This window comes from Triturus cristatus, chromosome 5_1 (genome assembly GCF_964204655.1).
Source record: "Triturus cristatus chromosome 5_1, aTriCri1.1, whole genome shotgun sequence".
NCBI classification, from domain to species: Eukaryota; Metazoa; Chordata; class Amphibia; order Caudata; family Salamandridae; genus Triturus; species Triturus cristatus.
Window position 1 is genome coordinate 49,663,726 of NC_140587.1, and position 12,350 is coordinate 49,676,075.

A 12,350-nucleotide genomic window follows, 5' to 3' on the forward strand; every position below is an offset into this window, starting at 1 on the left:
CAAGAGACCAGAATCAGGTGGGCAGACTCCGCCTCACCCCCAGGTGATGAGGGCATGTGAACTCTGGACCAAGATCCATAATCAGGTGGGCAGACTCCGCCTCACCCCCAGGTAACGAGGCCATGTGAACTCTGGACCAAGATCCAGAATCAGGTGGGCAGACTCCGCCTCACCCCAGGTGACGAGGCCATGTGAACTCTGGACCAAGAGACCAGAATCAGGTGGGCAGACTCCATCCCCACCCCAGGTGATGAGGCCATGTGAACTCTGGACCAAGAGACCAGAATCAGGTGGACAGACTCCGCCTCACCCCCAGGTGATGAGGGCATGTGAACTCTGGACCAAGAGACCAGAATCAGGTGGGCAGACTCCGCCTCACCCCAGGTGATGAGGCCATGTGAACTCTGGACCAAGAGACCAGAATCAGGTGGACAGACTCCGCCTCACCCCAGGTGATGAGGCCATGTGAGCTCTGGACCAAGAGACCAGAATCAAGAGGGTCCAAACGTATAAAACACGGTGAAGGTGCCCGGGAGCTCTGGGCCCAGACTCGGGGATCCGCCCTGAAAGGCAAGTTCCGAAGTGACTCAATCGGTGGCTCTTTATAAAGTACGTAAATAAACAAATGCATACATTAAAATGCTACGTCAGTCCTAGTGGCCCGCAGGTTCTCGAGACACAAGGAAAAGATGAAAGAGCGCATTCTATGCTGGTGCCTGCCTGGCACCGCTTAGCTTCCATAATACCCCCCTCACCTCAGATCAGCCTGCAGTGTCTCCTGACTGCGAGGTGCACAGTCACACCCCGGAAGTGCACCGCAAACGAGGACAGTGTGAGCGGCTGGAAACGACTTCATCAGCAAAACAAATCCAAGAGGAGCGCGCGCGTCCAGGGAGGTGCACCTTCCGAGGCTGGCCTCTGGGGTTTCTGCAGTACAGCTCGAATAGCGCCTGGAGGCGGCTAGGCAGGAATAGTATTGTATACAAGTATTACTTTCGATTCATTCACAAACGCCGCAGACGTGTACAGCATGCCTCAGAGGCTCAATGCTGATGCAACAGTGGGGCTGGTGCGGCGCCCCCTTCAAAGGTTTACACCCTTCATTGTTCACTATTTATTTATTTATTTATTTATTAGCTTATATAGCGCTGGAATCGACTCCAATGGAGTATCTCTGCGCTTTTCGGTAGTCGGTAAAACAAGGATAAGATGATGGAGAGGCTAGATCTCATTCTTAAACAGCACTGTTTTAAGGAGTTTCCTGTAGGTAAGATGTTCCTTGCATTGTCTTAATGATAAAGGAAGTTTATTCCACAATGTGGGGCCTGTAGTAGATAAAGCTTTATTCCCATGTCTGGCTTTTTTTGCACGAGGGATCACCAAGAGGAGATTATTACTAGATCTTAGTGATCGGAGCGGAATGTAGGGAACAAATTTGTTTTGTAGATAAACAGGCCCTTGACCATTTATGCATTTGTGGATAAGGCAACATATCTTAAATTTTATCCTCTGACGGATCGACAGCCAGTGTAGCTGATCCAGGAGGGGTTTGGAGGCAGTTCTGGGGGGGACATTAAGGACAAGGCGAGCTGCCGTGTTCTGAATGACCTGCAGTTTATTCAAAACACTTTCGTTAGCAGAAAGAAGCAGGCCATTACAGTAGTCAATCCTACTTAAAATCAAGGTCTGGACCAAGGTTCTCTTACAGGAATCTGGCAGGAGGGGAAAGATTTTCCGTAGCAAACTAATAGTGTGAAAACAGATTCCTGAAGTGTAATTGACATGTTGTTTGAAAAGCAAGTCCTGATCCAGACGAATCCCAAGGTTCTTCACAACCTGTTTCGGTTCAGGAACAATTCCCAGATCAGGCGGCCACCAGTCAGGGGTCCACAACATTTTTGCCTCACCAAACAACATTACTTCCGTTTTACTGACATTACACTGGAGAAAGTTGGAAGACATCCAGCGAGCCACTGCCTTCATGCCAGCAGAAAAGGAATTCTTCACCTCAGCGGAGAGGGTTTTGAAGGGAAAGAGAAGCTGGGTGTCATCAGCGTACGACACTGGAATGAAACCATATCTTCTCATCAATCTAGCCAATGGTGCCACATATATATTAAAAAGGGTTGGGCTCAAACAGGAGCCCTGGGGCACCCCCTTAGAAATCTCAATCTCCGCTGAGTGGTAGGAGTCCATAATAACCCTCTGGGAACGATTATGGAGAAAGCTTTCCAGCCATTCGATGGCCCTATCCTTGATACCAGCGTTCGATAACCGTTCAATAAGGATGGTATGTGAAACGGTATCGAACGCTGCTGAAAGATCCAAGAGCACAAGGATTACTGAAAAGCCCCTGTCCTGATACATCTGTAGGTCATCTGTGACAGACAGAAGAGTAGACTCCGTACTGTGTTTGGGCCTAAACCCTGACTGAGAATAGTCCAAGGCCCCCACAAGTTCGATGTACTTGGACAAGTGGTGATTGACATGTTTCTCAGCCAGTTTCCCTAAGAATGGTAATAGGGATATAGGCCTAAGGTTGGTTAGGTCAGTCCATGGAATAGAGGTGTTTTTCCTAATGGGTCTGACCAAAGCTCGTTTCCAGTCTCTTGGCACAGTACCTGAGCTAAGTGAAAGATTGACCAATCCTTCAAATATAGGACAAAGTTGTTCGCTCAGGCCAGGTATGATCCTGGCTGGAATGTTATCATCAGGACTGCCACTTTTAATCTGAGAAGTGAGTAAAAGGGTTTCTTGTAGAGAAATAGATGGAAAGCATGTTAACATATGCTTTTCCTGCTTAGGTTCATCATCCATTTCAGATAACGCTCTATCCATGGAGACAGTTTTATTGGCGCGTATTATTTTATCATAAATAAGATCAATTTTTTTCGCAAAAAAGCATGAAATTTCCTCGCATAGCTGTTTGGAACCTAGCTCAACAGATTCACATGCTGCAGGTTTGGTAAAGGTTTGTAGGATTTGATATAAAACCCTAGAGGAGTTTCCTGCAGCTGTGATTTGGGCTGTGATATGGTTTTTGCGAGCAGTGCGAATAGCTTTATGATATGTGCGTAGTGAGTCCCAGTATTTTGTTTTATCTTCCGCCAAGTGAGAAAGTCTCCACTTTTTTTCTAGTTTTCTAGCATTGAGTTTTAGTATCCTAAGGTTATCCGAAAACCAGATTTCCTGATTCTTGGTCGGTCTGGATTTAAATCGCTTCAGAGGAGCAATTTTATCTATAGTTTGTGTAACGGCTCTATTAAATTTTTTAAGGGCAGAATCAATACATGTATGTGTGGAATAGGAAGAAAAAATAAAGTTTTTCTTAAAAGTGCCGTCATTAACTTTATGCCATTGTCTATATATCCTGGGTAATGGGGCTGGGCGGAAGGAAATATCCCTCAAATGCTGAGTACAAAATTCAACCAGGAAGTGGTCTGTCCAACTAACCTGTTTAGCAGGTGAACAGGAAATCAATGAAAAATTAGATAAAATCAAGTCCAGGGTGTGACCTGCCTGGTGTGTAGGGCCACAATTACGTTTCAGCAGTCCTAAGGTGGCCATGTCAAGTAACACTGATTGAGCTTCATTACAGTCTAACTTGTCACTATGGACATTAAAATCCCCGACCAATATAAAATCACTGTTGTTGTCAACATAAGGGGCAAGTAGCTCCATCAGTGTGCTTGAGAAATTGTTACAGGGTCCCGGGGGACGATATACTAAGGCACCCTTTATATTTTCTTTAGAAGACAGTTTTATTTGAAAAATTAATAGTTCGAGTTCAGGGGTACTTAGTTCTTCTAAGACCCGAATATCAATTTCTTGTTTGTACACTATGGCAATTCCACCACCTATTTTCGTAGGACGATCAAGTCTGGTAATTTTATAATTATTTGGAATTCCTAAAGTTATGGCAGGAGTAGAATGTGGTTTTAACCACGTTTCAGTAAAATAACATATGTCAGGTTGTTGGGAGGAAATTAAATCCCACACCTCAGCAGTATGTTTGGGCAGCGATCTAATATTGCACAGGAAGTTTTTTAGCTCAACAGATGTCCGATTGCCTCTGGCAGCAGTATTCTTAGTATCAGGTTCCAATGGTTTACTATACTGACACCTATTCATGACTCGCATTCGAACGGTGCATTGGAAATTGCATTGTCGACACGAGAATGGCCCCTCTACCTCGGGAACGTAACCACCCTCGCAACTCTCTGATACTCCTGGGTTGAGATCCCGCAATACCTGTGAATTGTAGGTGATCCGCCCAGAAGGCGATCTTTGCGTATCCAGTATAGCAGCCCCCATGGCCCCTGGCCCCGTCCTGTCACGGACGGGCGCAGACGGGCAGGTCTTTGGCTTGTCTTCGGCGCCGACAATGGCGCCCCCTGCGCGCAACCGCTGCGCGCTAGGGCCGACGGGTGCCTAAATAGCCCCGTGAAGATTGGTACTAGAGCGCTAACCGCTCGCCTGTCCCGGGGCTGCTGGGCGTGCCTCGCTCTTGTCAACCCCGCCCTCCGCTCAACGGTATTGGATACCGAGTCGGACCAGGGCGGGTAGACTGTAGTATTGAGCAGAGACTGACACCAACTCCCTGTAGCCCCTAACAGTGCTGGAATGTGAACTACAGACCTGTGCTTAATATCACGTTTTTGGGCAGTCAATGCAAACAGACAGCACAACATACGTTTTAAAAAGGAACAGGTGATATTTTAAAATTACGCCGTAAATGAGTTAAAAAGGTAAGATCCACAACTTTTAAATGAAATTGTAATTTGCGCTGTGAGCTCCGTTCTGTCCAAGCATTACCTCACACCAAGCGGGGTCGGGAGACACTGCCACTGTCCTCCCCTTACCGCAGAAAGCCAGGCCTCCTCGCCGCCTAAATAGCCCCGTGAAGATTGGTACTAGAGCGCTAACCGCTCGCCTGTCCCGGGGCTGCTGGGCGTGCCTCGCTCTTGTCAACCCCGCCCTCCGCTCAACGGTATTGGATACCGAGTCGGACCAGGGCGGGTAGACTGTAGTATTGAGCAGAGACTGACACCAACTCCCTGTAGCCCCTAACAGTGCTGGAATGTGAACTACAGACCTGTGCTTAATATCACGTTTTTGGGCAGTCAATGCAAACAGACAGCACAACATACGTTTTAAAAAGGAACAGGTGATATTTTAAAATTACGCCGTAAATGAGTTAAAAAGGTAAGATCCACAACTTTTAAATGAAATTGTAATTTGCGCTGTGAGCTCCGTTCTGTCCAAGCATTACCTCACACCAAGCGGGGTCGGGAGACACTGCCACTGTCCTCCCCTTACCGCCGAAAGCCACGGCCTCCAAGCTCAGCAGGCGGCATCACATTCCCTCTTCAAGAGGTTAAAAATAGTAACCTCCCACCCCCCAAGCCTTCCTTTGTTGCAAAACCAGTTGCAAAACAGACAGTCAATGAGGTGAGCTAATCGGACCACAAGTCACATGCCTGCCCCTTGCATGGGGCGCCCTGTCCTTGTGACGCCAGCGCTGCCCTGTACCGGACATCCGAGCTGGGAGGAGGCTTCAAGGCAGGGGTAAACCTGCCCACCACTGCTGTCCGCTGGGAAGATCGAATCCCACACATCGACGGGAAAAGATAAGGGTCAAAATGTCAAAAGCCACGTTTCTATACATTTTCTATACACAACTCCACATACACATACCAGTGGGGGTAGGAATTGCCTGTCCTCCCAGCTCCCGGGGTCCCCATCCAGCACTGTGCACGGGCAGTGGGTCCCTGGGCTCTGGACACCTCCTGACGGGCTCTGGAGCGCGGGGACCCCCTCCGCGTACTTTGCACCGATGCATACCGTGGTGACATACATCTCCTCGAGGCACGCAGATGCGGAGGTGAGAATACTAAACCCACAGCTCTGGGCCCTTATCGCTTCGATATTCTGCCCCTCTATAACGTTGCAACAAGATTCTGTAAGTGTCAGAAATCGGAATTTTATATTTCCAGCCTCAATGCCCACCACCAAGCTCTCCCCCGTCTAGCAATGCGAGCACCCCCCCCCCCCCCCCTCTGTATGCGGCGCCATCCATGGGAAGAGCAGGACACAACGGCCCCATGATACCCAACCTCACTTACAGTCAAGGATTGAACGACAGCATTGAGACCGTCATTCACTGCCCAACAGCTCCAGTGAGAAGGATGGAGAGATGTCACTTACAGACAGCCACAGTCATTCTGTGCCCACGTGAACCAGTGAGAAGGATGGAGAGATGTCACTTACAGACTGCCACAGTCATTCTGTGCCCAACAGCTCCAGTTAAAAGGATGGAGAGATGTCACTTACAGACAGCCACAGTCATTCTGTGCCCAACAGCTCCAGTGAGAAGGATGGAGAGATGTCACTTACAGACAGCCACAGTCATTCTGTGCCCAACAGCTCCAGTGAGAAGGATGGAGAGATGTCACTTACAGACAGCCACAGTCAATCTGTGCCCACACGCACCAGTGAGAAGGATGGAGAGATGTCACTTACAGACAGCCACAGTCAATCTGTGCCCACACGCACCAGTGAGAAGCATGGCGAGATGTCACTTACAGACAGCCACAGTCAATCTGTGCCCACACGCACCAGTGAGAAGGATGGCGAGATGTCACTTACAGACAGCCACAGTCAATCTGTGCCCACACGCACCAGTGAGAAGGATGGAGAGATGTCACTTACAGACAGTCATAGTCATTCACTGCCCAACAGTTCCAGTGGGAAGGATGGAGAGATGTCACTTACAGACAGCCACAGTCATTCTGTGCCCACACGCACCAGTGAGAAGGATGGAGAGATGTCACTTACAGACAGCCACAGTCATTCTAAGCCCAACAGCTCCAGTGAGAAGGATGGAGAGATGTCACTTACAGACAGCCACAGTCATTCTATGCCCAACAGCTCCAGTGAGAAGGATGGAGAGATGTCACTTACAGACAGCCACAGTCAATCTGTGCTCACACGCACCAGTGAGAAGGATGGGGAGACGTCACTTCCTGACAGCCACAGTCATTCTGTGCCCAACAGCTCCAGTGAGAAGGATGGACAGATGTCACTTACAGACAGCCACAGTCATTCTGTGCCCAACAGCTCCAATGAGAAGGATGGAGAGATGTCACTTACAGACAGCCACAGTCATTCTCTGCCCAACAGCTCCAGTGAGAAGGATGGAGATATGTCACAGTCACTCACATGTTCATAGTATTTGACCAGTCTGGACAGGGGCGTAGGAAGTCTCCGAGTTGCTTTTTGAAAACTGGTAGAAAAGTTGGTGTCTGAATTATGGAAGGACCTGTGCATGACAGATGCGGACGTGTCCACGAATGAGGCCAGAGCGCCCCCAGGTGCTGGCAGCCTCCATTTCAACGAATCGAGGCTGTTTGCTCACCTCCTTACTCAACATCCCTCACCTCCTCCCATGTCTCCAACTTGGGCAGTTTGAGTTCAGATAAACAAAACCTGGAGCCAGAGTCACTGTGGCCAAGTAAGGGGTGCGCATGCGCGGTACAAGAACCATGTGACACAACATTAGAAGCACGCCCCATGCCGCAGATCACACTGAAGGGTTTGAGAACCGGGCCTGGCGCTGCAACTCCGAGCTCCTGGAAGTGTCCGGGGCAGAATGACGTGAAGCGCCGAGTGATGAATTTACCGCAGAGCTCTCCCAAGTAAGAAACATAACGAGCGGGTTTAGAGATCTCCATCAGAAGATGTCACATGGAGTCTAGATGGGGAGGCCCCACCAGGGGTGCAGCTTAGTTAGATCTGGAAAGGGAGTGGGGGGTTGAATCTAGTTTCCCAACTAAAAGCAGTGGGCTGAAGGGTTAATGGGCGAGATGACCAAGGTGCAGGGTGACTGCTCTCATGAGGAGCAGGGTCAGTACTGGTCTGCATTAGGTGGGCCTGTGGGCCTGGTTTAGAGTTCGGCGCACAGGGTACTCTGTTGCAATGGCAACGGAGTATTCTGTCCGCCATACTCAAGGCCCGCCCGCCCGATTTCGACTTGGGAGGATTGCAGGTTTTTCGCCAATGGAGTAAAATTTAATCCACTACAGAAGGAGTAGGAGCTGTCCGAGTTAAGCCATTAGACTGTCTGCCCTATTTCATGTGGATGGTCTGATTATTTTTTTTACTATGTCACTACCAGGTATATCCTGGCAGTGAGGGACTGTAGTAAGGTGGAATCTGACTGCATGGTTGTCCCCACTTTGTTCCTGGTGTTTTGATGGTTTTTGACTTAGTTTGGCTGGGAACCAGCTATTCAGGTCCACAGCCTAGCTGCTCCCTCTCTAAATTGATTGCAAGTACTTTAGGTACAATCCAGATTGGATTATGGGGTACCCTTGTGAGTCCCTACTATATGGTACACTAGGTACCCAGAGGATAGGTACCCCAGAGGTCTACCAGGGCCTGAAGCATGTATTATGCCACCCCTGGAAAGCCTTTTTTAACAAACAATGGAAGGAGTACACCCTCAAAGGTAATTCAATACCTCAAAGATAAAGAGAGGTGCACTGAAAGGAAAGATTTAACCTTTCTTATAGAAGACCCCTCACTCACCAACCTAGTTGGTGACATGCTTCATCATCGGGGTCTCACCCGGATAGCCGAGTGCCATCCGGGTGTGCTGCGACACCCGATTACAGTGGAGCTGGTATTTTTTTCTTTTCCGTGTGGTGCAGGAAGTGGATTAAAAATTGGTCAGATTTAACTCTCTATCAAAAAATTCTTTAATCCTGGAGCAACTGAACAATGTTAAAAAGGATTGGGGATACCATACAAGGTTAAATTGACCTGAGGAATCGAAAAAATGTGAAGTGAATAAAATAAGAAGTAGGTCTACATGTTTCAACCTTAAGGGAAAGTTATCCAGGTTTTCTTCAGGACCGATGGTGCTAACCAGGGCGGTCTACACACGCTAAGGTGTGCCCTACCCTTGGTTAGAGTAAAAAGGCCCCTCCTGTATTTCCAGTGGGGTAATCCTTACTTGAAATTCTTAAGGAAATTTACCTGTAGAAAAAAAGAAGCAAAACAATATATACACAACTTAGTATGTTCAGTAAGCCGCTGTCAATTCAGGCTCCTCTCAATCGTCAACTAATATTACTATAACGTGGTTGTAGGTGACTCGCTCAACAGTCATTCTATTTAATGAGTTGGTATCACCGTGCTCTGTTGTGGATTACAAAACACAGCCACTGGAACGGGCTTACATTCACCCGTAATCACTCCATCTATCCAAATGAAACAGACAAGTGATATTGTGCACTCACAAGGAAGATACAGGGGTGCACATTATTAGCAACGAGTGGTCAGGTGACTAGCACGGGTGCCATTCGTCCCACAAAAGAACACACATTGCCAGTAACTTAATTCATACCGACGTGGGCGTCCTTAATTTCAACTAAATGAATTAAACTACAAAAGAGCACTCGCAGAACATTCGTGCGTGGACGAGGGAATCAGGTGAGAGACTAGAAGGAAATGGAAAAGGCCAGCCTTACTAGCGTAGCGGGAAAAGCGTGCCTCGAGGATGCCGAGGTCATGTAGCCAAATCCTACCACAATCTGTAAATGGAAGACAAGTGGTAGGTGAATAGATAAAGCGGCGTCAAGGGGACGTGGTGCCCACCCACATGAAACAACGTTACTTACTTCGTGGAGGCTCAGATCAGCTGTTCTGCCTACAACCGCGACCCGCAACCGCGTCTCGATGGTGGTCGAGATGCAGTGAGTGCCGGTGCGGAAGTAAAGTAATTCCAGGTAGAAGGCAATAGGAGGAGAGAGAGCCAATCAAGATAGACGTGCTCCCGAAGGACGAACCAATAGCAAACGCTCAAAGGAGACGAAGTGGAATCTCACACACAGAGGAAGAGCGTGATTGGTATCTAGGGACGCTGTTAGTTATAAGGCAAATAGCGGAGCGCCCATTTCACATTAGCGTGAATGAAATTAAATTAAAATTTACCGTAAAGGGAATAGATGCGCGCGTATGATAAACAGCGAACACAGGATCCCAGTAACCAGAGACAGGGCAAAAAGATCCCAAAGTGAAATAAACCAAGAAGGAGCTGCAAATAGCATAATAAGGGGCACAGGGTCCCAGTCACCAAGATCGAACCGGTTGATTTATCAGGAAAGGGATAATAAGCCCAGAGGTCAAATAACAGAATCCAGTACAAGGTATTTGCACAGGGAAACCACGGAAACAGACAACCAGGACTGTCACTCCCATGCCGTGATAGAGGGAAAATGTAAACCGATATTCTTAACAACAAATAATCAGATTAGTGATCATCTATTTAGGAAGGACAGAGTTCCATGGAATATTGTCATTCAATCCGCTTTTGTGAGAGGAGAGTCTATACACCCAGCGTTGTTCTTTCTCAAACAATCGTTCTTGCATTCTCTCTCCTGTCTTAATTTACTCAATGATGGTCCATTTCAGATCATTGGTTGTATGGCCTTTCACTAAGAAGTGTTCAGTGAGCTTCGTCATTGATTTTTTGCACCTGATAGTGCCGCGATGTTCACAGATTCGCTGTTTAATTTTTCTGCTCGTCATGCCCACATATTGAAGTTTGCAGGGGCAGATAATTCTATAGACGACGTTAGTACTATTGCAGTTAGTATGTGTTCTCAATGTCCACACCTTACCAGTTTCTAGTTCCAGAGTTTTTGTGTTGTCTGTAAGGTGACAGATGCTGCAATTGCCACATTTGTAGTGTCCAGTGATGTCCGGGAGACCCCATGCGTTGAGGACAGTGGTTTGTTGTACTTGAAATGCCATTTTGGGCCGTGTGTTCACTAAAGTGTCCTTTAAGCTTCTGGATTTTCTGTAAGAGAACAGCGGTTTCTCCCATTTAAGATTGCCGGTGTTAAGAATCATCCAATGTTTGTTGATAGACTTGGTAACCAAATTGGATATCGTGTTGTATGTAGTCACGCAAGTCAATGGTGGCGTAACCTCTTCAGTGAGTCTATTTTCCAGTAGTGCCGTTCTTGGTTGGTTACGTGCCCGTTTTTGGCATTTATTGAGAATGCTTTCAGGATAGCCTCTTGATGAAAGTTTGATGGTGAGATTAAGGGCTTGTTTTTTGTAATCCTGGGTTTTGCTGCAATTACGTCGTAATCTTAGGTATTGACCATATGGAAGATTTTCTCTCAGAGGCCTAGGATGGAAACTTTCAAACCTCAGTAAGTTGTTCTTAGCTGTAGGTTTGTAATGAGTTCTCGTCTCAAGACGGTCGTTTTCCTTCATGATCACAACATCCAGAAAGACCATGGTGTTTTTGTCTTTTGTGTGGGTAAATCGCAAATTCTGATCACAGGTATTGATCCACCGACAGAACTCGGATAGGATGTTCTCTGGTCCTTGCCAGATCGCAAAGACGTCATCAATATAACGTTTCCAGAAGGTGATATACCTGAAAAAAGGATTCTGTTCAGTGAGTATAAATTTCTTCTCAAAGTTAAACACATAGAGTCCAGCCACGCTCGGCGCAAATGTGCTTCCCATGGAAGTACCCCCCGTTTGGAGATAGAGGGTCCCTTCAAATTCAAAAAAGTTCTTCTTTAAGGCCAGTCTGGCACATTCCAGAACAAAATTCTTGGGTGTTCGGTACGTCCAGTCAGTGGCATCCAGGGTGCTCCTAAGAACTTCAAGGGTGTCATCCTGGGGAATGCTAGTATATAAGCTTTCGATGTCAAAGCTTATCAATATAGTGGTATCATTGACTGATATCTTCCAGGAGTTGAAGCAGGCTTTTGGTATCTTGAAGATATGTAGTGGTATCCTGAACAATGGGTTTGAGGAAAACATCACAGAAACGTGATAAAGGCTCCAACAAAGAGCCCAAACACAGAAACCCTTTCTCTCCCATTGTTTTTCTAGTTTAGGCAGTGCACAGCTGTGAGAGTTACAACTTTTGTCTTTTTCTTCATATTGAGCACTCTTGAACCTTGTGCGACCATGGCTGAAAATCAGGGACTTTCATACTCCACGGAAGAAGTGGATGCTATCCTGGCAGATCCCTCATTATTTGCTGATGCAAGCATAGCGCAAACCATCTCGCAGACCACAGACTGGGAAAAACTCACTGAAATGAAGCGAAATAGAATAAGAACTATACTTCACGGAACCATCCTGAAGGAATATTTAAGGAACAACATGGCACCTAAAGGTCTTCTAGTCACGAATGCACCACAGATTTTTTTAGATGACCTTACCTTCAGAAAAGATTGGGCACAAATCGCGTGGCATTGTACACGTGACTGGATTGTGCTGATCATTAAGACTGCTTTAAGACGCTCAGAGACGAT

General features: G+C 47.2%; 1 protein-coding gene across 2 annotated transcripts in view; it reads right to left on the minus strand.

The window, feature by feature from the left end:
• Positions 1-12,350, minus strand: part of GRINA (glutamate ionotropic receptor NMDA type subunit associated protein 1) — a 312,477-nt gene that overhangs the window by 112,550 nt on the left and 187,577 nt on the right. Inside the window, exon 1 of one of the 2 annotated variants that reach the window (XM_085604381.1) lies at positions 756-775. The exons of the other annotated variant lie outside the window; for it this stretch is intronic. The gene's annotated coding sequence lies outside the window, so the exon portion shown is untranslated. Of the gene's footprint in view, positions 1-755; positions 776-12,350 lie in introns of those variants that run through there. 2 annotated transcript variants of the gene reach the window in all.